The 23,262-nt window shown below is 43.8% G+C and overlaps 2 protein-coding genes across 3 annotated transcripts in view; one reads left to right on the top strand and one right to left on the bottom strand.

The window, feature by feature from the left end:
* Nucleotides 1-12,383, bottom strand: part of FAM114A1 (family with sequence similarity 114 member A1) — a 74,043-nt gene extending 61,660 nt beyond the window's left edge. Inside the window, exon 1 of the mRNA XM_077279905.1 lies at nucleotides 12,273-12,383. The gene's annotated coding sequence lies outside the window, so the exon portion shown is untranslated. The remainder of the gene's footprint in view (nucleotides 1-12,272) is intronic.
* A 10,434-nt stretch (nucleotides 12,384-22,817) lies between these two features.
* LOC143793179 (toll-like receptor 1) overlaps nucleotides 22,818-23,262 on the top strand; it is a 29,197-nt gene continuing 28,752 nt past the window's right edge. The window contains exon 1 of one of the 2 annotated variants that reach the window (XM_077279909.1): nucleotides 22,818-22,900. The gene's annotated coding sequence lies outside the window, so the exon portion shown is untranslated. Of the gene's footprint in view, nucleotides 22,910-23,262 lie in introns of both variants that reach the window. The other variant, XM_077279910.1, reaches the window with a different exon arrangement.

The raw sequence follows: 23,262 nt of genomic DNA on the forward strand, positions 1-23,262 counted from the left end.
GGAACCACATTACATTTGAAGTCATTTTGATGGGTCAATAGGATAGAAAATACCCAAGTGTGACACCATTCTAAAAACTGCACCCCTCAAGGTGCTCAAAACCACATTCAAGAAGTTTATTAACCCTTCAGGTGTTTCACAGGAATTTTTCAAATGTTAAAAAAAAAATAAAAAAAAAATGAACATTTAACTTTTTTTTCACATAAAATTTACTTCTGATCCAATTTGTTCTATTTTACCAAGGGTAACAGGTGAAATTGGACCCCAAAAGTTGTTTTCCAATTTGTCATGAATACACTGATACCCCATATGTGGGGGTAAACCACTGTTTGGGCGCACGGCAGAGCTCAGAAGGGAAGGAGCACCGTTTTACTTTTTCAACTTAGGGTACTGTCACACATTGAAATTTCGATCGCTACGACGGTACGATTCGTGACGTTCTAGCGATATCGTTACGATATCGCAGTGTCTGACACGCAGCAGCGATCAGGGATCCTGCTGAGAATCGTACGTCGTAGCAGATCGTTTGGAACTTTCTTTCGTCGCTTGATCACCCGCTGTCATCGCTGGATCGTTGTGTGTGACAGCGATCCAGCGATGTGTTCGCTGGTAACCAGGGTAAACATCGGGTAACTAAGCGCAGGGCCGCGCTTAGTAACCCGATGTTTACTGTGGTTACCAGCGTAAACGTAAAAAAAACAAACAGTACATACTTACATGCCGGTGTCTGTCCCTCGGCGAAAGCTTCTCTGCACTGTGTAAGCACCAGAGCCGGAAAGCGAGCACAGCGGTGACGTCACCGCTGTGCTTTCCGGCCGCTGTGCTTACACAGTGCAGAGAAGCACAGCGCCGAAGGACAGACACCGGCATGTGAGTATGTACTGTTTGGTTTTTTTACGTTTACGCTGGTAACCAGGGTAAACATCGGGTTACTAAGCGCGGCCCTGCGCTTAGCAACCCGATGTTTACCCTGGTTACCCGGGGACTTCGGCATCGCTCCAGCGCCGTGATTGCAACGTGTGACAGCAGTCTACGACGCTGGAGCGATAATAGTACGACGCTGCGACGTCACGAATCGTGCCGTCGTAGCGATCGAAATTTCAATGTGTGACAGTACCCTTAGAATTGTAAGGATTGAGATCGGACCTCATGTTGCGTTTGCAGAGCCCCTGGTGTGCCTAAAGAGTGGAATCCTCCCAATTCTAACTCCAACCCTAACCCCAACACACCCCTAAGCCTAATCCCAATCCTAGCCACACCCCTAACCCCAACACACCCCTAACCCTAACTGTTGTGAATTCTGTTTGTGGGCTCCCCCGGTGGTGTTTTATGGTAGTGCCACTTATTTGCCTTCTTCTATCCTTGATCACCTGTTGACACCCATTAGGGGAGTTTCCTATTTAAGGCTGCTTGGCTGCTGGTCTGATGCCGGCCAACAATGTATCAGTAGCATTCTGTTGCATTCTCCTGCCTCAAGATTCTGTTCAGCTAAGTTGAATTTTGTTTCTAGTTTATGCTATTTTTGTCCAGCTATTTGCAATGTGACTCTCTGTAGCTGGAAGCTCTCGTGGACTGAAATTGCCACTCCAGTGGCATGAGTTGTCACTGGAGTTTTAAAGTAATTTCAGGATGGTGTTTTTGAGTAGTGTTTTGAAGTTGACCGTGAAGTGACTCTTTCCTGTACTTCTGCTATCTAGTAAGCGGACCTCACTGTGCTAAATCTGCTGTTCATCCTACGTATGTCTTTTCCTCTTGACTCACCGTCAATATCTGTGGGGGGCTGCTATCTCCTTTTGGGGTTCATCTCTGGAGGTAAGGCAGGCCTGTATATTCCTCTGATAGGGGTAGTTAGATCTCCGGCTAGCGCGTGGTGTCTAGGGCATCGTAGGAAACACTCCCCGGCTACTTCCAGTGTCGTGTCAGGTTCAGGTCACTTTAGTTCCCATCACCCGAGAGCTAGTCCGTTGTTATTTTGATTTCCCTGCCATTGGGAAGATCATAACAGTTTGGCCGGCCCACATGTGTTAAAACTATGCACTAAAGCAGGAAAGGATATGAAAAGGTTTTTTTTCCTTCTGTGTTTGGAAAGTGCACCTTAGTGCTTATTTGTACTCCTTGCTTAAACTGCAGTCTTCAGCCTTTTTTTTTTCCTCTCCTCTTAATCTCTGAATGGCTTTGGTTACACCTGTTTGAATCATGGATCCACAGAGTTTGGTTGCAGGTCTGAATAACCTGGCTACAAAGGTCCAGAACTTACAAGATTTTGTTATACGTGCTCCAATGTCTGAACCTAAGATCCCTATGCCTGAATTTTTTACCGGAGACAGATCCCGTTTTTTGAATTTCAGAGAGAATTGTAAATTGTTTTTGTCTCTGAAATCTCACTCTGCTGGTGATCCTGCGCAACAGGTTAAAATTGTTATTTCTCTATTGCGGGGTGACCCACAAAGTTGGGCATTTGCATTGTCGCCAGGGGATCCTGCGTTATTAAATGTAGATGCGTTTTTTCTGGCTTTGGGGTTGCTTTATGAAGAACCTAATTTAGAGATTTTGGCTGAGAAAGCCTTGATAGCTCTTTCCCAAGGGCAAGATGAAGCTGAGATATACTGCCAAAAATTTCGTAAATGGTCGGTGCTTACTAAATGGAATGAGTGCGCTCTAGCAGCTAATTTCAGAGAAGGTCTCTCTGATGCCGTGAAGGATGTCATGGTGGGGTTCCCTGTGCCTACAGGTCTGAATGATGCCATGAAATTGGCTATCCAGATTGATCGGCGTTTACGGGAGCGCAAATCTGTGCACCATATGGCGGTATCTTCTGAGCAAAGATCTGTGCACCATATGGCGGTATCTTCTGAGCAAAAACCTGTGCACCATATGGCGGTATCTTCTGAGCAAAAACCTGTGCACCATTTGGCGGTGACCTCTGAAAAGGCACCAGAGCATATGCAATGCGATAGTGTATTGTCTAGAGGCGAACGACAGAATTACAGGCGCAAAAATGGGTTGTGCTTCTATTGTGGAGATCCAGCTCATGTTATATCAGCATGCTCTAAACGCATAAAGAAGGTTGATAAATCTTTTTCTATGGGTACCTTGCAGTCTAAATTTCTTTTGTCCGTGACATTGATTTGTACTTTATCATCTGTTACTGTGGATGCTTATGTGGATTCTGGCGCCGCTCTGAGTCTCATGGATTGGTCCTTTGCCAAGCGTTGTGGGTTTGATTTAGAGCCTCTGGAGGTTTCTATTCCCTTAAAGGGTATTGATTCTACACCTTTGGCTAGCAATAAACCACAATATTGGACACAAGTGACTATGCATCTTTCCCCAGACCATCAGGAGATTATTCGTTTCCTTGTGTTATATAATCTACATGACGTATTAGTACTTGGATTACCATGGTTACAAATTCATAATCCAGTCTTGGACTGGAGATCAATGTCTGTGCGGAGCTGGGGATGTCAGGGGATTCATGGGGATGCACCTTTGGTTCCCATTTCTTCATCTACTCCCTCTGAGATCCCAGCATTTCTGTCAGATTTTTATGATGTCTTTCAGGAGCCTAAAACTGATTCTCTCCCTCCTCACAGAGAGTGTGACTGCGCTATTGAGTTGATTCCCGGTAGTAAATTTCCTAAGGGTCGCTTGTTTAATTTGTCTGTACCTGAACATACTGCTATGCGGGAGTATATCAGAGAATCTTTGGAAAAGGGTCATATTCGCCCCTCTTTGTCTCCACTGGGGGCAGGGTTTTTCTTTGTGGGTAAAAAGGATGGTTCATTGAGACCTTGTATCGACTATCGACTTCTGAATAAGATTACAGTTAAATACCAGTACCCGTTACCTTTACTGACTGATCTTTTTGCTCGCATAAAGGGGGCGAAGTGGTTCACTAAGATCGATCTACGTGGTGCGTATAATTTGGTGCGGATTAAGCAGGGGGATGAGTGGAAGACCGCATTTAATACGCCTGAAGGCCATTTTGAGTATTTGGTAATGCCTTTCGGTCTCGCGAATGCCCCTTCCGTTTTTCAGTCCTTTATGCACGATATTTTCCGTGAATATCTGGATAAATTTATGATTGTGTATTTGGATGATATTTTGATTTTTTCGGAGGACTGGGAATCTCATGTTCAACAGGTCAGGAGAGTTTTTCAGGTTTTACGAGCTAATTCTCTATTTGTGAAGGGCTCAAAGTGTATTTTTGGGGTTCAGAGAATTTCCTTTTTGGGATATATTTTTTCCCCTTCATCTATGGAGATGGACCCTGTTAAGGTTCAGGCTATTTGTGATTGGATACAACCTACTTCTCTAAAGAGTCTTCAGAAATTCTTGGGATTTGCTAATTTCTATCGCCGATTCATAGTGGGTTTTTCTGCCATTGCTAAACCTTTGACTGATTTGACCAAGAAGGGTGCTGATGTTGCTAATTGGTCCTCTGCGGCTGTGGAGGCCTTTCGGGAGCTTAAGCGCCGCTTTTCTTCTGCTCCTGTGTTGCGCCAGCCTGATGTTTCGCTCCCGTTCCAGGTTGAGGTGGATGCTTCCGAGATCGGAGCAGGTGCAGTTTTGTCGCAGAAAGGTCCTGACTGCTCAGTGATGAGACCATGTGCGTTTTTCTCTCGAAAGTTTTCGCCCGCTGAGCGAAATTATGATGTTGGAAATCGGGAGCTCTTGGCCATGAAGTGGGCATTTGAGGAGTGGCGTCATTGGCTTGAGGGTGCTAGACACCAGGTGGTGGTCTTGACTGACCACAAAAATCTAATTTATATTGAGTCAGCCAGGCGTCTGAATCCTAGACAGGCGCGCTGGTCGTTGTTTTTCTCTCGATTTAACTTTGTGGTTTCATATCTGCCTGGGTCTAAGAATGTGAGGGCGGATGCCCTCTCTAGGAGTTTTGAGCCTGACTCGCCTGGTGATTCCGAACCTACTGGCATCCTGAAGGATGGGGTGATATTGTCAGCTGTCTCCCCAGACCTGCGGCGCTCTTTGCAGGAGTTTCAGGTGGATAGGCCTGATCGCTGTCCGCCTGGTAGACTGTTTGTCCCTGATGACTGGACCAGTAGAGTTATTTCGGAGGTTCACTCTTCCGCGTTGGCAGGTCATCCTGGAATTTTTGGCACCAGGGATCTGGTGTCTAGGTCCTTCTGGTGGCCTTCCTTGTCTCGAGATGTACGTATTTTTGTGCAGTCTTGTGATGTTTGTGCTCGGGCTAAGCCCTGCTGTTCCCGGGCCAGCGGGTTGTTGTTGCCCTTGCCTATTCCTAAGAGGCCTTGGACGCACATCTCTATGGACTTTATTTCTGACCTTCCTGTTTCTCGTAGGATGTCCGTCATCTGGGTAGTGTGTGACCGTTTTTCCAAGATGGTTCACTTGGTACCTTTGCCCAAATTGCCCTCCTCCTCTGAGCTGGTCCCTCTATTTTTTCAGAATGTTGTGCGTTTGCATGGTATTCCTGAGAATATAGTGTCTGACAGGGGTACTCAGTTTGTGTCTAGATTTTGGCGGGCGTTCTGTGCCAGGATGGGCATCGATTTGTCTTTTTCGTCTGCATTCCATCCTCAGACTAATGGCCAGACTGAGCGTACTAATCAGACCTTGGAGACTTACTTGAGGTGTTTTGTGTCCGCTGATCAGGACGATTGGCTTGATTTTTTGCCATTGGCAGAGTTTGCCCTTAACAATCGGGCCAGTTCTGCCACTTTGGTTTCTCCATTTTTTTGTAATTCAGGGTTTCACCCTCGCTTTTCGTCCGGTCAATTGGAGTCTTCGGATTGTCCTGGAGTAGATGCTGTGGTTGATAGAATGCATCAGATTTGGGGACAGGTTGTGGACAATCTGAAGTTGTCGAGGAGAAGACTCAACAGTTCACTAATCGTCATCGGCGTGTCGGTCCTCGTCTTTGTGTTGGGGACCTGGTTTGGTTGTCTTCTCGATTTGTTCCTATGAAGGTCTCGTCTCCTAAGTTTAAGCCTCGGTTTATCGGCCCTTATAGGATTCTGGAGGTTCTCAATCCTGTGTCCTTTCGTTTGGACCTCCCAGCATCTTTTACTATTCATAATGTTTTTCATCGGTCATTGTTGCGGAGGTATGAGGTGCCGGTTGTTCCGTCTGCTGATCCTCCTGCTCCTGTGCTGGTTGAGGGTGAGTTGGAGTATGTGGTGGAAAAGATCTTGGACTCCCGTGTTTCCAGACGGAAACTTCAGTATCTGGTTAAGTGGAAAGGCTATGGTCAGGAGGATAATTCTTGGGTGACAGCATCTGATGTTCATGCTCCTGATTTGGTTCGTGCATTTCATAGTGCTCATCCAGATCGCCCTGGTGGTTCTGGTGAGGGTTCGGTGCCCCCTCCTTAAGGGGGGGGTACTGTTGTGAATTCTGTTTGTGGGCTCCCCCGGTGGTGTTTTATGGTAGTGCCACTTATTTGCCTTCTTCTATCCTTGATCACCTGTTGACACCCATTAGGGGAGTTTCCTATTTAAGGCTGCTTGGCTGCTGGTCTGATGCCGGCCAACAATGTATCAGTAGCATTCTGTTGCATTCTCCTGCCTCAAGATTCTGTTCAGCTAAGTTGAATTTTGTTTCTAGTTTATGCTATTTTTGTCCAGCTATTTGCAATGTGACTCTCTGTAGCTGGAAGCTCTCGTGGACTGAAATTGCCACTCCAGTGGCATGAGTTGTCACTGGAGTTTTAAAGTAATTTCAGGATGGTGTTTTTGAGTAGTGTTTTGAAGTTGACCGTGAAGTGACTCTTTCCTGTACTTCTGCTATCTAGTAAGCGGACCTCACTGTGCTAAATCTGCTGTTCATCCTACGTATGTCTTTTCCTCTTGACTCACCGTCAATATCTGTGGGGGGCTGCTATCTCCTTTTGGGGTTCATCTCTGAAGGTAAGGCAGGCCTGTATATTCCTCTGATAGGGGTAGTTAGATCTCCGGCTGGCGCGTGGTGTCTAGGGCATCGTAGGAAACACTCCCCGGCTACTTCCAGTGTCGTGTCAGGTTCAGGTCACGGTCACTTTAGTTCCCATCACCCGAGAGCTAGTCCGTTGTTATTTTGATTTCCCTGCCATTGAGAAAATCATAACACCTAACCCACCCCTAAACCTAATCCCAACCCTAACCCCAACACACCCCTAACCCTAATCCCAACCCTAACCACACCCCTAACCCGAACACACCCCTAATCCTAACCCCAACCCTAACCATACCCATAACCCTGACACACCCCTAACCCAACTGTAAACGTAATCCAAACCCTAACCCCAACTCTAGCCCCAACCCTAACTTTAGCCCCAACCCTAACCCTAATGGGAAAATGGAAATAAATACATTTTTTTATTTTATTATTTTTCCCTATCTAAGGCGGTAATAATGGGGGGTTTGATTTACTATTTATAGTGGGTTTTTATAGCGTGTTTTTATGTTTGGCAGCTGTCACACACTAAAAGACGCTTTTTATTGCAAAAAATATTTTTGCGTTACCACATTCTGAGAGCTATAATTTTTCCATATTTTGGTCCTGAGTCATGTGAGGTCTTGTTTTTTGCGGGACGAGTTGACATTTTTATTGGTATCATTTTCGGGCACATGACATTTTTTGATCGCAGTATTTGGGGGGTTAATGTGCCAGGAGCGGTCTGTGACCGCTCCTGGTAAATAGTGCCGGATGTCAGCTGTGATAGTCAGCTGACACCCGGCAGCGATCCCCCGTGAGCGTGGCTGATTGCGTTAGACGTACTATCCCGTCGGTGGTCATACGGGCCCATACCACCTCGACGGGATAGTACGTCTAATGTCAAAAAGAGATTGGAAATGGAAGAAATGATCTTTTTTGATGCCTTCTCCCCCCTCCAAGAAATGTAACTGAGGGCAGCTTATGGTAGATTTTCCCTTTATTTGATGCAGCTTTCATTTAATTTTGAAGCAGCGTTTTTTTAAATACAAAAAACAAACAAACTTTGATTATCTTCTTAACCACTTAATGACTCCGCCCCATTTTTTAAATCTGGCCACTGTCTCTTTATGAGGTTATAACTCTGGAATCTTTGATTATCTTCTTAACCACTTAATGACCCGGCCCCATTTTTAAAATCTGACCACTGTCTCTTTATGAGGTTATAACTCTGGAAAGCTTCAACGGATCCCGGTGATTCTGAGATTGTTTTCTCGTGACATATTGTACTTCATGATAGTGGTAAAATTTACTCTATATGACTTGCGTTTATTTCCAAATTTTTAATTCTTATGCCCTCAAACCAGAGTTATGTCACACAAAATAGTTAATGAATAGTTTCTCACATGTAACAAAATTAAAAGATCCATTTTTTTTAGGGACCAAATTACATTTGAAGTGAGTTTGGAGGGCCTATATGACATAAAATACCAAAAAGTGACACCATTCTGAAAACTGCAACCCTCAAATTCCACAAAGCCACATTTAATAAGTTTATAGTCCCCTCAGGTGCTTCACAGGAATTAATGCAATGTGAAAGAAAAAACATGAGCATTTAACTTTTTTTTTTTCCACAAAAATTTTACTTTAGCCCTATTTTTTAATTTTCTTTACAAGGGTAACAGGAGAACATGGTCCCCAAAATATGCAATTTCTCCTGAGTATGCAGATACCCCTTATGTGGGGGAAAACTACTGTTTGGGCGCATGGAAGAGCTCAGGAGGAAAGAAGAACAGTTTGACGTTTTGAACACAAAAATGGCTGCAATTGAGAGTGGACGCCATGTCATGTTTGGAGAGCCCCTGATGTGCCTAAATAGTGGAAACCCCCCACAAATTACACCATTTTAGAAACTAGGCCACTGAAGCAATGTATCTAGATGTGTGGTGAACACCTTGAACCCCCAGGTTTTTACTGTTATGGTTTGTGGGTGCCACTACATTCTGGGAGAGCCCATGAGGTGCCAGAATGGCAGAACTCCCCATAAGTGACCCCATTTTACCTCCTTGCCTCCTGGAGCACAGATTTTCCTAGAACGGTTTGTGGACTCCATATACAAAGCCCCTAATTGCTAGAAGCGCAGAACCCCCCTCAGGTGACCACATTTTGGAAATGTATTTACAGATGTAGTGATGATTTGACTCCATTGGTGTTTTCCAGAAACAGGCAGCAGTGGATGTTGCGGAGTGAAGATGCAAATCTGCTATTGTAGTGCCCAGTACATGCTTCTGGAGACATGCACCCATAAGTTAGGCAGACTCTGATCGCTACAGAAATGCCAAATATGTGCTAAATGCAGTTTAGACACACTGTGGGGCTCAAAATGGTTGTGGGGCATTTGGAAGTGCAGAATTTGCTGGATTTCTTTTGGCGGGTGAGGAGCCATAGCGCTATTCCAGAGCCTTTATACTACCAGTAACAAGGAAGCCCCCTATATTTCCAGTGACAGATGACGGACCTGAGTAGGGCTTGCTTTTTTGCGTATTGAGATGAAGCTTTCACTGGGAACATTTTACAAAACACTTGGGATCACATTTATCCGGCACTCTACGCTGACCACTTACTTGGGGGTTTCCATCTAAATCTCTGAGTGACGTGATTCAGATGAAACCCCCGAGGGATCCATTCACTATAATGAGGTAGAAGAGTTACTCTGGACTCCGTCTGGCCTCTGTTCACTGGTGTCCTCCATTTAGGAGGGGCACACAAAACTGGCCAACTGCACTTTTATGCATACCTAAAAAGACGGATACCACTTGATCATAGGCCACACGGCATCGACAATGCCTCCGTCTGCCTCATTATATGGAATCTCCCGCCATAGGTTTCATCTGAATCAAACATTTCAGAGATTTACACAAAAACCCCAGTGTAAGTGCTCAGCGCAGAATAAATGTGCGTCGAGCCTTACTGCGATCTTTGGAAGGCAGAGTGAATGAATCAACAACAGGTGAAAAATTGGTTTTATTTTTTACGAACTTCCTTGTGCAAAATAAGTGATTAGTCGACTTTGTTCTGTTCTGCGGAATGCATTAAAAATGATGGGGTGCTTATGTAAGCGTTTTTTTAGCGCTTTTTTTGGCGGAAAACGGCCGAAAAGAAGCTAAAAAAAAGCTAAAAATCCTGAAAGTGTGCACATAGCCTAAATATATTTCTTTCCTTAAGTGAATGTTACACAAATGTAACAGATATAAACAAAAACCGAACTGATGTCCATAAAATGATTAATTTTATTGAATATTAGTAACAAAAAATAACACTACATAAATTGGTAGGGGACGAGAAAGAAACCAAAAAAGTATGGCACAAAAAGGATACAGCAGCATAAAATACACAGTCTAAAATATAACAGTACTATGTGAATAAATAAATAAATAAATAAATAGATATATATATATCACATAGTCGAAGACTGAAAAATGTGGATGTAAGTTTGTTTACTCCTTAGCATACAATACCCCAAAATTAATAATAAATAAATATGTATATATTCAGGGGACGAAGGCTAGCGCCGAAACGCGCGTCGGGGACTGGCACATCCTGGATACAGCAGCATTGCAGGTACAAACTTGCCCTGGGCGCTTTCCCTTGCTCCACTCTTTGCTTCCTCCTATTAGGATTGTTACACTTGTAAACATATTAACTATTTAAGGGGAGCAATTTGAGCTTGTATTGGATTAGTGCCTAGACACTAGATGGCAGTCTCCTGCAGTTAATTGTGACCCGAGCAGCTTACCTCATCATATTTTTTGCACTTGTGCACTTTATTTATCTTTGCACTAGTGTCTGCACTTTTCTCACATATATACATATTTATTTATTATTAATTTTGGGGTATTGTATGCTAAGGAGTAAACAAACTTACATCCACATTTTTCAGTCTTCGACTATGTGATATATATATATCTATTTATTTATTTATTTATTTATTCACATAGTACTGTTATATTTTAGACTGTGTATTTTATGCTGCTGTATCCTTTTTGTGCCATACTTTTTTGGTTTCTTTCTCGTCCCCTACCAATTTATGTAGTGTTATTTTTTGTTACTAATATTCAATAAAATTAATCATTTTATGGACATCAGTTCGGTTTTTGTTCTTTATGTTTTATATATGAATTTCCGATTTGTCTGGTATTATGTCCATTGTTTTGGGTATATGTGCACATTTTTTCCATCTTCACACATGTGTAGTTTTGCATATCCCTTGCCTTGAGTTATTTATTTAACAAATGTAACAGAGTGGAGTAATTACAGAAAACCAAAGCCCATGGGCAGCTCCCATTGTACTTGTGCGGAAACAAGACGGGACTCTGCATTTCTGCATCGTTTCTGCTCTATCGTAAGTTGAACGCCTGTACCGTGAGGGATTCGTATCCCCTACCCCGAATTGAGGAATCATTGTCCGCTCTGGGAAATGTGAAATACTTCACGGCATTGGATTTGGCCAGCGGATATTGGTAAGTCCCTATATCCGAGCAAGACCGAGCAAAGACAGCCTTCATATTGCCTATGGGGTTGTTTAAATATAACCGGATGCTGTTTGGCCTAGCCAATGCCCCCGGGACCTTTCAACGATTGATGGAAAGATGGCTAGGAGACTAAAACTTCAAAGCCACCCTCATCTATCTGGACGACATTATTGTTTATGCAGCCACTTTTGAGGAACATCTTCAGAGACTGGAACAAGTATTGAGTCGTCCACAGAAACATCGCTTGAAGGTGAAGCCTCACAAGTGCCATCTTTTTCGCACCCAAATTGAATACCTGGGACATGTGTCCGCGGAAGGGGCGGGACCATCACGAAAAAAAGAAAAAAAAACACCCCTTAGACTGTAAAAGATGTTTGGACTTTCCTGGGACTCACCGGATACTACCGGCGATTTGTGAAAAATTTCACCTGCATTGTCAACCCTTTACTGGAATTGCTGAAAAGAGTACCGTCGGGTGCAAATAACAGAACCATTTCATGGGGAGACCGTCAAGAGGAGGTGTTTCGAGCTTTGAAGATGGCGTTAACCTAGACACCTGTATTGGCATATACAGACTTCTCCAAACCGTTTATTCTCCACACTGATGGAAGTCTACATGGGCTAGGAGCTGTGCTGCTCCAAATACAGGACGGAAGGGAGTAATCGCCTACGCAAGCCAGTCTCTCCACGACTGTGAACGAAACCTGGACAATTACAGTTCTTTTAAGCAGGAACTGCCGGCGTTAGTGTGGGCCATACCCTTTAGCTCACATGGAGAATGCAAAACTGGGGGCCCTGGAGCAGCGGTGGGTAGCCCGGATGGCTAAATTCCGCTATAAGATTGCTTACCGGAAAGGAGCTGAGAACACACATGCAGATGCTTTGTCCAGAGTGACACACGCGTGACCTGGACCCAAATGGGATGAAGAACTGGAGGCTGAAGAAATCCCTGAGTTCCGACCTTCCGCCAGGACGATGGCGGCTACGCAGGAACAGATTCAGACGGCACTCAAAGAATGTACCCCCTGGGATGATCCCGTGGTGAATGAGTACGACTTCAGCAAGAGGATTGAGAACTCGCTCAGATAAGGCAGTGGGTGGCCCTGAAACCGCTGCCCAATCAAGGAGAGAGAGAGACGCCCTGTGCACAGGAACTTTGCAGATCCTTCGCCAGTGGGAGAGAGACTTCAATTGCAGAATGGCTAAGGGTATGTGTCCACGTTCGGGATTGCATCAGGATTTGGTCAGGATTTTACATCAGTATTTGTAAGCCAAAACCAGGAGTGGAACAATTAGAGGAAAAGTATAACAGAAACATATGCACCACTTCTGCATTTATCACCCACTCCTGGTTTTGGCTTACAAATACTGATGGAAAATCCTGACCAAATCCTGATGCAATCCTGAACGTGGACACATACCCTTACTGTATCGGAAGATCCAGCTAAACTGAGAACTGGGAATCACCTGGCAGGTGGTGCTCCCTGAAACGCTGCAGAGAAATACGCATGCGCAGGGGGCGAGAGCAGGGTGCTGCCACGATGGGGGACACTGTGATAATGACGGAAGAGTCCTCCACGTGAAGCAGGGAAGGAGGATGGCGATCGTAAGAAAAGATGAGGCCCTGGATCAAGATCAGAGAAGTCCATCAGACCGGACCGCGCTGTATTGGAGGGATAATAAAAGCTATTTTTCGGGCTATGCAGAGGGGGATGGAGACTCAAACATCTTCCTAGAATACTGTAAATCAGGCGGTAAAGATGGCGGATGTACTTTATAATGGGAGAATCTGATGACAGATTGCCTTTAAGAACTCAGCTACATTTCTACATGTGTCTCTTCTGACTCCCTACAGAATCCTACAAAGAAAAAGGCACAAAAATATAAAGAAAATATGCAGTTCAGCAGTGTCTTACAATGCACAGCGGCAGGAGTTTTCATGAAAGTGCACGCATATTGCTTGGACAGTTGCCCACACGTTTTTTCACAACATTGGTTTTAGCAGGCAAAACTTGCTCTCGTGGCAATAAAAACGCTGGGTTCAAAGGCTTGTTTTTTAGTCTTCTCAACATTTTTTTTTCTGTGGGTTATTTGTGTGATTTATCTATGGTACATGCTTATAATAATCTGAGGGGTAATATTCTTACTATTGTGCCTGGCGCCGGGACTTAGCCAAATACTAGGAGAGAAAATTAACTTTATTCCACCCGGCAGCGTTTGGGTTTTAGTCACACGGCGGCGCTGGCGTCAGTCACCGCTCTGAGTATACACAGTGTTGGCTGTCACCACACCACGGGCCCTCGCTGACAGCCGGCCCCAATATAGAGCGAGTGTGGAACTTTTCAGAATATTTTCCCACGCTCGAGTTCATATGAGTTCATCCAGCAGAGGGCGCATCTAATAATAATTCTGGAATTCTGGTGATTCAGCAACGCAGAAATTTACCACAATCATCCCAATCTGTATCTAAAAGCTACAGATGGAGAAGAGTATTGGCCCCAAGAGAGAGTCTTTAGGGACATCAACAGAGAGAGGGTGGGGTGACACGGTAGTATGGGACTGGAGGATGCTAAATTCAATAGACATCCATTGTGTAAAAATAACAAAATCTCCATTACTTACCCCCTGCTCTCCAATCCCTCCTCTCCGCCTCCTGGTGTTTGCCGACATGGTTTCCGCAATGATGTCCTGAGTATTGATAAGACTGCTGCAGCCAATCACTGGGCTCGGTGCTGTCTGTGGCAGCATGACCGCTGTGGTGTAAACTGTTATACTACTCTTATACTCTGCTGCAATATGGATGGGAAGACCTGTCTCTAGTCCTGTGGTACTGTCACTGTCACTGGAGGTTATTATTATTACTTGTATACACGTCATCTGTAAGATATTTGTGCCTGTAGCTGATGTATTTCCACCGGAGGTGCAATGATGGGGCTGGCACACGGCTGGAATCACTTTCTCTTCCTTATTGCTTGCGTCCAGAACCGGAGGCAGAAACTGAGCTGCACTAGCAGATTATATAGTGTATCGTTGTACTAAGTGTATAATGGATCAGCTTCTGTAATAAGGATAATAACTCACTCACTGTAGAATATGCACGAGCTGATGTGAGGAGAGATATCATTACTAAGACCCACTTTAGGCCTTGTTGAGATGTACATTTTTACATACATTTTTTATCCATAGTTTTTACAGTTTCCTACAGAACCTTTCTAATCTGGACCTCCCACAGTGCAATATTTGCAGTGGATTTTTTTCACACATTCTGTTGTGTTTCTTTACATTTTCCTGGCTACACTGCAAATGGTGAAATCCAAGGTAAAATCGGCAGCATAAATTGACTTGTTACGGATTTCAATAATGCAGTGCTGCTCAGTCTCCTTCACAACATTACTACTGTAATACACAGAAGATTTTTTTTTTCCCGCAGTCTTTTCCGTAGCTGAAAATTAGCTTTGTATTCAGTTTATGGGAATATATCCTAAAAATCATTGTGCACGTGTTCCTGTCCACCCTTTGTAATCACCATTACATAACACTCTACCAGGCTTCCTTGTTCCAGCTGTGAAGATATAATAACAAAACTATCATCTGGGCGCGCTTCCTATACAGGCATGGTTCCAGCAGTTTAACCCCATAAATCTGTATTTCAAAATTCCAGTAGAATTCCAAAATTTAAAAAGAGAAATTAAGAATTTGGGGGTATGCCACAGAGATCTTTACTAGTTCAATGATCAATTATCCAAATTCATTATTATATAGTAAGGGTTAATTTAATTCTTCCATAGTTTTCTTCCACTTTAATATTCTTGTTTGATATAGTTTTTACAGAAATAGAGAAGAGGCACTGCTAGGCACCAGGGTACATTCTTAACTAGTTACTTTAGAGCAGGGGTGGGGAACCTGTTTTCTGCCAAGATCCATTTAGATATTTATTACATAACTAGATGGTGGCCCGATTCTAACGCATCGGGTATTCTAGAATATGTATGTAGTATGTAGTTTATTTATGAAGATTTTAGAATAACACATTGAATACACAGGATTTGGCCAACTGCGACCAATTAGCGAAGCGTGGTTCAAATCCCGGACTACGCCTGTCGCTGATTGTTCACGGCCGGCCATGTAGTATATAACAGCCCACGTAGTAATTAGCACAGCCACGTAGTATATAGCACAGCCCACGTAGTATATAGCACAGCCCATGGAGTATATAGCACAGCTCACGGAGTATATAGCACAGTCACGTAGTATATAACACAGCCCACAGAGTATATAGCACAGCCACGTAGTAAATAGCACAGCCCATGGAGTGTATAACAGCCCACATAGCATATAACACAGCCACGTAGTTTATAACAGCCCATGTAGCATAACACAGCTCACGTAGTATATAACAGCCCATGCACGCAGTATATAACACAGGCCACGTAGTGAGTAACACAGCCCACGTAATGTATAACACAGCCCACTTAGTGTATAACACAGGCCACGTAGTGTATAACACAGGCCACGTAGTGTATAACACAGGCCACGTAGTGTATATCACAGCCCACGTAGTATATTGCGCAGCCCACGTAGTATATAGCACAGCCCACGCAGTATTTTGCACAGCCCATGTAGTATATTGCACAGCCCACGTTGTACATTGCACAGCACACGTAGTATATTGCACAGCCCACGTATTATATTGCAAAGCCCACGTAGTATATTGCACAGCCCACATATTATATTGCACAGCCCATGTAGTGTATAACACAGCCCACGTAGTATATTGCACAGCCCACGCAGTATATAGCACAGCCCACGCAGTATATAGCACAGCCCAGTTAGTATATTGCACAGCCACGTAGTATATTGCACAGCCCATGCAGTATATAGCAATGTGGGCATCATATCCCTGTTAAAAAAAAGAATTAAAATAAAAAATAGTTATGTACTCACCTCTCGTTGGCCCCGGATCCAGGCGAAGCGGTTACCGACGCTCCTCGCGCGCTCCGGTCCCAAGAGTACATTGCGGTCTTGCGAGATGATGACATAGCGGTCTCGCGAGACCGCAACTTCATCATCTCGCAAGACCGCTATGCATGGAGCGGTCACCGGAGCGTCGCGAGGTGCGGGAAAGGCCGTTTCTGGATCCGAGGGGCCGACGGACAGTGAGTATATAACGATTTTTAATTATTTTTAACATTAGATCTTTTAACTATTGATGCCGCATAGGCAGCATCAATAGTAAAAAGTTGGTCACACAGGGTTAATAGCAGCAGTAACGGAGTGCGTTACCCGTGGCATAACGCGGTCTGTTACCGCTGCCATTAACCCTGTGTGAGTGCTGACTGGAGGGGATTATGGAGCGGGCACTGACTGCGGGGAGGAAGGACCGGCCATTTTGAGAGGTTGAGCGTAGTAATTGGTCAGTCATACCCTTCATACCCTCTGTCGCTCAATTTTATTTCTGTGATACTGAGCCATGTAGTGAAATAGTCTAAGAATGTTATGGTCGTATTACCTTCTCAGATTCTTTAAATAAAGGAACAGATATTCTCAGTTCCTGGCTCATACGATAATTACCTGGACTTGTAGAACCGGTTTTCTTTTATATTAGCTGAAATGGGATGTTTCTTTATAAGGTTATTAATAATGCAAATATGCCGTAAGGAAGCTCATCACTATAAAAATTATGTAATACTAAGGCTATATTATACACTATATGTACATCGGTGTGGTATAGATTCGTATCACGGACCCACTGTAAGCCTTTCTGAAGTACGAAGTACGTATGTTTGCTCTCTGTCATTAGAGCCATTAAATTAACAAGATAACCTACTAGCTGTTGTGACTTAGGGTACTGTCACACTCTGCAACTTTCCAACGATCACGACCAGCGATACGACCTGGCCGTGATCGTTGGAAAGTCGTTGTGTGGTCGCTGGAGAGCTGTCACACAGACCGCTCTCCAGCGACCAACGATGCCGAAGGCCCCGGGTAACCAGGGTAAACATCGGGTTACTAAGCGCAGGGCCGTGCTTAGTAACCCGATGTTTACCCTGGTTACCATCGTAAAAGTAAAAAAAACAAACAGTACATACTCACATTCCGGTGTCCGTCAGGTCCCTTGCAGTCTGCTTCCCGCTCTGACTGACTCCCGGCCGTAAAGTGAAAGCAGATCACAGCGGTGACGTCACCGCTGTGCTCTGCTCTTACTTTCCGGCCGGCAGTCAGTCAGTGCGGGAAGCAGACTGCAAGGGACCTGACGGACACCGGAATGTGAGTATGTACTGTTTGTTTTTTTTACTTTTACGATGGTAACCAGGGTAAACATCGGGTTACTAAGCGCGGCCCTGCGCTTAGTAACCCGATGTTTACCCTGGTTACAAGCGAACGCATCGTTGGATCGGTGTCACACACACCGATCCAACGATGACAGCGGGAGATCCAGCGACGAAAGAAAGTTCCAAACGATCTGCTACGACGTACGATTCTCAGCAGGATCCCTGATCGCTGCTGCGTGTCAGACACAGCGATATCGTATGGATATCGCTGGAATGTCACGGATCGTGCCGTCGTAGCGACAAAAGTGCCACTGTGTGACAGTACCCTTACACTCCGGGAATCATAGGAACTTATGTAATAATGATGTATTATGAGGTCGCTTTCATGAAACCCAGACCATCTTGGATCAGAACATCCGGCCCAACCAGGTCTTAAAACCTGAGCGAATTGCCTCGTAAGGCAGTTGACACAGGTCAGGAGACCCGTCTCTCGGGCCGAGTATTCCTATCCAAGCATGGTGTATGTTTCATGGACATGTGAAGCCGATCTTAGAGTATATGACAAGCCACCTTCAAGATGATTCCACCTGTTGGGCATTGCAAGCAGCCAGAACTTTAGTTCTATAGCCTTGTGAACAGAAAATGTAGAGATTTTGAGTTCTGTATAATCATATACTCCTCAATATTGATATTGCAACAGCAGGAAGAGAAAGTCTTGGAATTACGGAAATCACAGGATCGATAAACATGTTGACTATTTGCAAATGAGACAGCATTTTCAAATTATCTTAATTTATCCTGTATTGAGTATGGGCACCATGCTTAGAAATACCTGCCCTTACATGTATCGGTGTGTTATCAATCAGGTTGTTCATGGTTGTCTGAGTAATGTTCTGTGACATTGAATTCACTTACATGTAGAAAAGCCATGGAGACACCATCACGTGTTTCTCAATGCAAGCAATGAATAGCCAGGTCTTTCACCGGGAAGGAACAACCACAGGAAGGGCAGCATCCAATAAAGGAAAACCACCTATGCCAAAACATGGTATCCATCCACAGACGGCTGTTTCGGGGTATTTGCCCCTCATCAGTGTGGAGTAGGAAACTGGCTATTAGGAGCAGTGCCTAGTGAAAAGACTATAAACATAAGGATGAATGACCTCGGGGAGATCAAAACATCTAACACCGCGGAGATCACTGCATTGAGAAACACGTGATGGTGTCTCCGCGGAGTTGGATGTTTTGATCTCCCCGAGGTCATTCATCCGTATGTTTATTGAATTCACTTAGTCAAATCATCAAGATTTACCCACCAGTGATGACACAAATGTGCTCGATGGAAGTCAAGTCTGGAGATGCTGCAGGCTATGATAGCCAGGCATGTGGTCTGTTTCCCTGGTGCTGTCATGTTGAAAAACATCTCTTCGGAAACTTTGGATAAATTTGGAGGTATCACTGGCTCCATGATTGATCCATTCTGTACTGCAAGTGAACTTAGACATCACATGCCAAGCCTAATGCATCAGAAGGCATTTGTACAGCATTGGGCTATGAGCTAGATGTCCAGCTATAGGGGTTTAAAGGACCTCAGGCTGATCACAGGGATACCAGGCGACAATGATGGCAGTTGTAGTTAGCTCTAGACACAGACGGGGGTCGCTGACTACAATTGTCATCAGACTCGCCTGGTCTGCTGATTGCAAGGAGACCAGGCGACGATGATAGTAGGATTCAGCATCTAATGCCTAGGAACACCGCAAACTGCTTTTTCCCAGGCTCCGGTACATATCACACACAGATGGGATCCATACGTCACCTGTGTGCACGTGTGCAGGACATTGGAAACACACTGACATGTGCAGAGACATTGATTTCAATGGGTCTGTGTGTGTCTCCAGTACGTGTGAAAACGGTCACCTCACGAACTGGAGTCACTGGCATTTGAAGGAGGCCTTAGACAGTGCTCAGCCCTGTTAAACAGAAATATTCAAGAACTGCAAGAATTGAGTAACGAAGAAGTATGTGGAAGAATCCTGACACTAGAAATATTCGTTAACTAGTAAATTAATTTCTGACTAAAAAAAAAAGACCCTTGTAGGGTCAAAGAATCGTATGAGAAATTTGAGCCATCTACAATAGCTGTTATGTTAACTGGCAAAAGAACATTAGCTCAGTCGTCTCATCTTAGCGATTAAGACTAGTGGAAGGGTAAAATCAATTGTTAATACTTTTCCAAGTTCAATAAATAAAGGTTATTTTTTTGTACAACCGAAAGTTATAAAATTGTAACACCTTCATGACCTTGGATGTATCCATACGTCCAGCTTGTTAGGTACTTACTGACCTTGGATGTATGGATAGGTCATATTTTTATTGACGCACCATGATCACAGTCACCGTGATCATATTAAGATGCCTGCCGATCGCATTAAAATGCCTGCTGCCCATCCACAACTATAATTGCTGTTATTGGCTGTTCAATTCTGAACAGCCAATCGCAACATTTTCAGTGTTCCAGGCAATAAACATGCCCGAATCATTGATATCCAGCCTATATCCTATCCTTCAAATGGGATTAGCCTGTTCTACCACTGCTCAGTGTCTCGTGGTGAACTCGTATGACCTGACTGACTCACTTTACCTAACTAATGTCAGCACTCGCGCAGTGGGAAAAGTTCTAACGACGCTTACGCTGACATCAGTTAGGTGAATTGAGTTCATTGGCTGTGAACTCTTAGGACCTTTTTGACTGCACTGCGAGTGCAAGAACTTTCTCATGCTGTCGGTGATGTCAGACAGGTCATAGGAGTTCACCGCGAGACACTCAACAGCGGTAGCACAGGCTGCTCAATGTCTCTGCTGGATGGCAGACTGTATAGTTGCATGACGCAACTATGCAGCTTGCCATATAGATGTAGCTGAGCTAGACCCATCGTGGGACAAATGGATTGTTATCTTCTCCTCAGACAGGTGAGTAATATGGTTGTGTATTATTTTAATTCTCTTACAGGGGACAATGGCTTCACTGGAATGAGCGTTGACGTGAGTATGGTTTAATTAAGATTAATTAAAGGAGTCTGTGTCATTATTTCAATTAAAGGACTTTAGTAAGGGTGTATTAATAATGACGCCTCTCCTTTACAAACTTCTGGGCTTGCTGTCACTTGACAATACAAAGGTGACATCAACCCCCCCAACTATCATCCCACTTGCCACCGCACCAGGACAAGTGGGAAGTGCAAGGCTAAGTGCCAGAAATGGTGCATTCTATAGTTGCACCTTTTCTGGGGCTGCTTGGATCTGATGTTTTTAGCCTGGGGGGCCAATATCCATGGCCCCTTCCTAGGCTATTAACATCAGCCTGCAACGTCTACCTAGCCTTTGCTGCTTATTAATTATAAGGGAACCCTACATTATTATTTTGTGGGTCTCCTATTTTAATAACCAGTAAAGGCTAAGTATGCATCTGTGAGCTGATATTAATAGCCTGAAAATTTCCATGGTATTACCCCCCTTCCCAGGCTATAAACATCAGCCCCCAGCTGTCGGCTTTCCCTCTGATGGTTTGGAAAATTACACGGGAGCCTACAACATTTTTTTCTGAAAAATAACGCACTGTACTAATTATGTATGTCACTGACATCTTTATATCTATTCTATATGTATATACTGTATGTAATCTATCTATTCTGTTCTGTCGGTTGATGGTGTGTCGGTGTGATTTTACTGTTTGCGGCTGCTGAATTGCAGGCTTTTTATCTATCCATCTAATCTTTATATATATATATATATATATATATATATATATATATATATATATATATATATATATATATATACGAGTATATATACAGTACAGCCCAAAAGTTTGAACACACCTTCTCATTTAAAGATTTTTCTATATTTTCATGACTATGATAATTGTAAATTCACACTGAAGGCATCAAAACTATGAATTAACACATGTGGAATTATGTACCGTACTTAACAAAAAAGTGTGAAAGAACTGAAAATATGTCTTATATTCTAGGTTCTTCAAAGTAGCCACCTTTTGCTTTGATGACTGCTTTGCACACTCTTGGCATTCTCTTGATGAGCTTCAGAACACAGAGAAATACTTCCGGAACATAGTGCGCCGGCGCATACGCAATAATGCTTTTCGGCTTTGCCCGCAGATGGGCAAAGCATACTGCGCATGCACGAGACAAGATTGCATTGCACACACGCAAACTATGGAGGACACATACTCCAATTCCGGAAAATATTGCGGACAGAGGGGAAGGTTGGGATGGAGGAAAAAAGAAGAAATACTGCCCATCGGACCGTACACAGGGCATTTACATAGCCCGCCAAATTTAGGGGACAGAGTCCCTTTAAATTATCTTGGGAAGATTCTCCATGGGGTTGAACAGTACTGAAAAATATTAAAAATGACCCATGGCATGCAAAAATAAAATAAGAATATTGTTACCTATCGTTCCCCTTCGTCTGCTCCATACTGCTGCTGGGGTCCCTCACCAATATCTTCCTGCAGCCAATCAACATGTGGCGTTTTTGCTGCTTTTTTTAATGCATATTTTAAGCTGCGTTTTGCAGTACCAGTCTATGAGATTTCAGAAATCCCTTGCACGCACATTGGTTTTATTTTCCTGTCTTGACTTGGAGAACTGTGTTTTTTGGAAACTCCATCATATCACTTCTTTCAGCGTTTTTTCAACCATAGGGGTAAGTGCAAAAACGCAGCAAAAAATGCAGGTATCAAATTTTACTGTGTTTTTGGTAGAAAAACCTTAAAGAAGTTGCATCATGATTTTTTTGGGGGGCACTAAACTTTTATCAGCATGCACAAGAGACGACAAATGGTAGCAAAAACATCTGCTTTTTGGTAGCAGGTTTTGCCTGCAGAAAAAAAACCGCAACGTGTGAACATAGCCTAAAACTTTTGTTTGTCCTTGTGCAGAAGTTGCATAAGTTTAATATGTGATCGAATTCTATCATTGAACATATTAGTTTCTTACAAATTCTGAAACTCTCCATTAATATGCAGCGAGCCAATGATCTCGCCTTGTACAGTGCTGTGTACACAAGAGCCTGTGCTTCCTGTTCTGCCAGAGCTGCGGTATCACTCACATCTCACGTCTCTGCTGCACAACACAATGCCACCGGTCAGCCGTGCTGTAATCATGGCAGTGTCAGACCTCGGTGAGTACAGTGAGTATGGGCCATCATTCAGTGGCTGTTTTGCATTGAATATATTTCCTTGTATTTGTGTCTTTCATTAGGTTATTAGATGGGATGTACTGTAAGCATAGAACTCGCTGGTGCCACATCTGATCTGTAACATGGGATGCCTTTCTAACCCATTTACTTTCAGTTTTACCCATGGGATCCAACTGCTCTTGTTTTTACAGCTCACTTTCAACCTACACGATTATTCAGTAACTAGATGGTGGCCCGATTCTAACATATCAGGTATTCTAGAATATGTATGTATGTATGTATATAGCAACCACATAGTATTTAGCACAGGCCACGACATATTGTAGAATACCCGATGCGTTAAT

Source organism: Ranitomeya variabilis, chromosome 1 (assembly GCF_051348905.1).
Source record: "Ranitomeya variabilis isolate aRanVar5 chromosome 1, aRanVar5.hap1, whole genome shotgun sequence".
NCBI lineage: Eukaryota > Metazoa > Chordata > Amphibia > Anura > Dendrobatidae > Ranitomeya > Ranitomeya variabilis.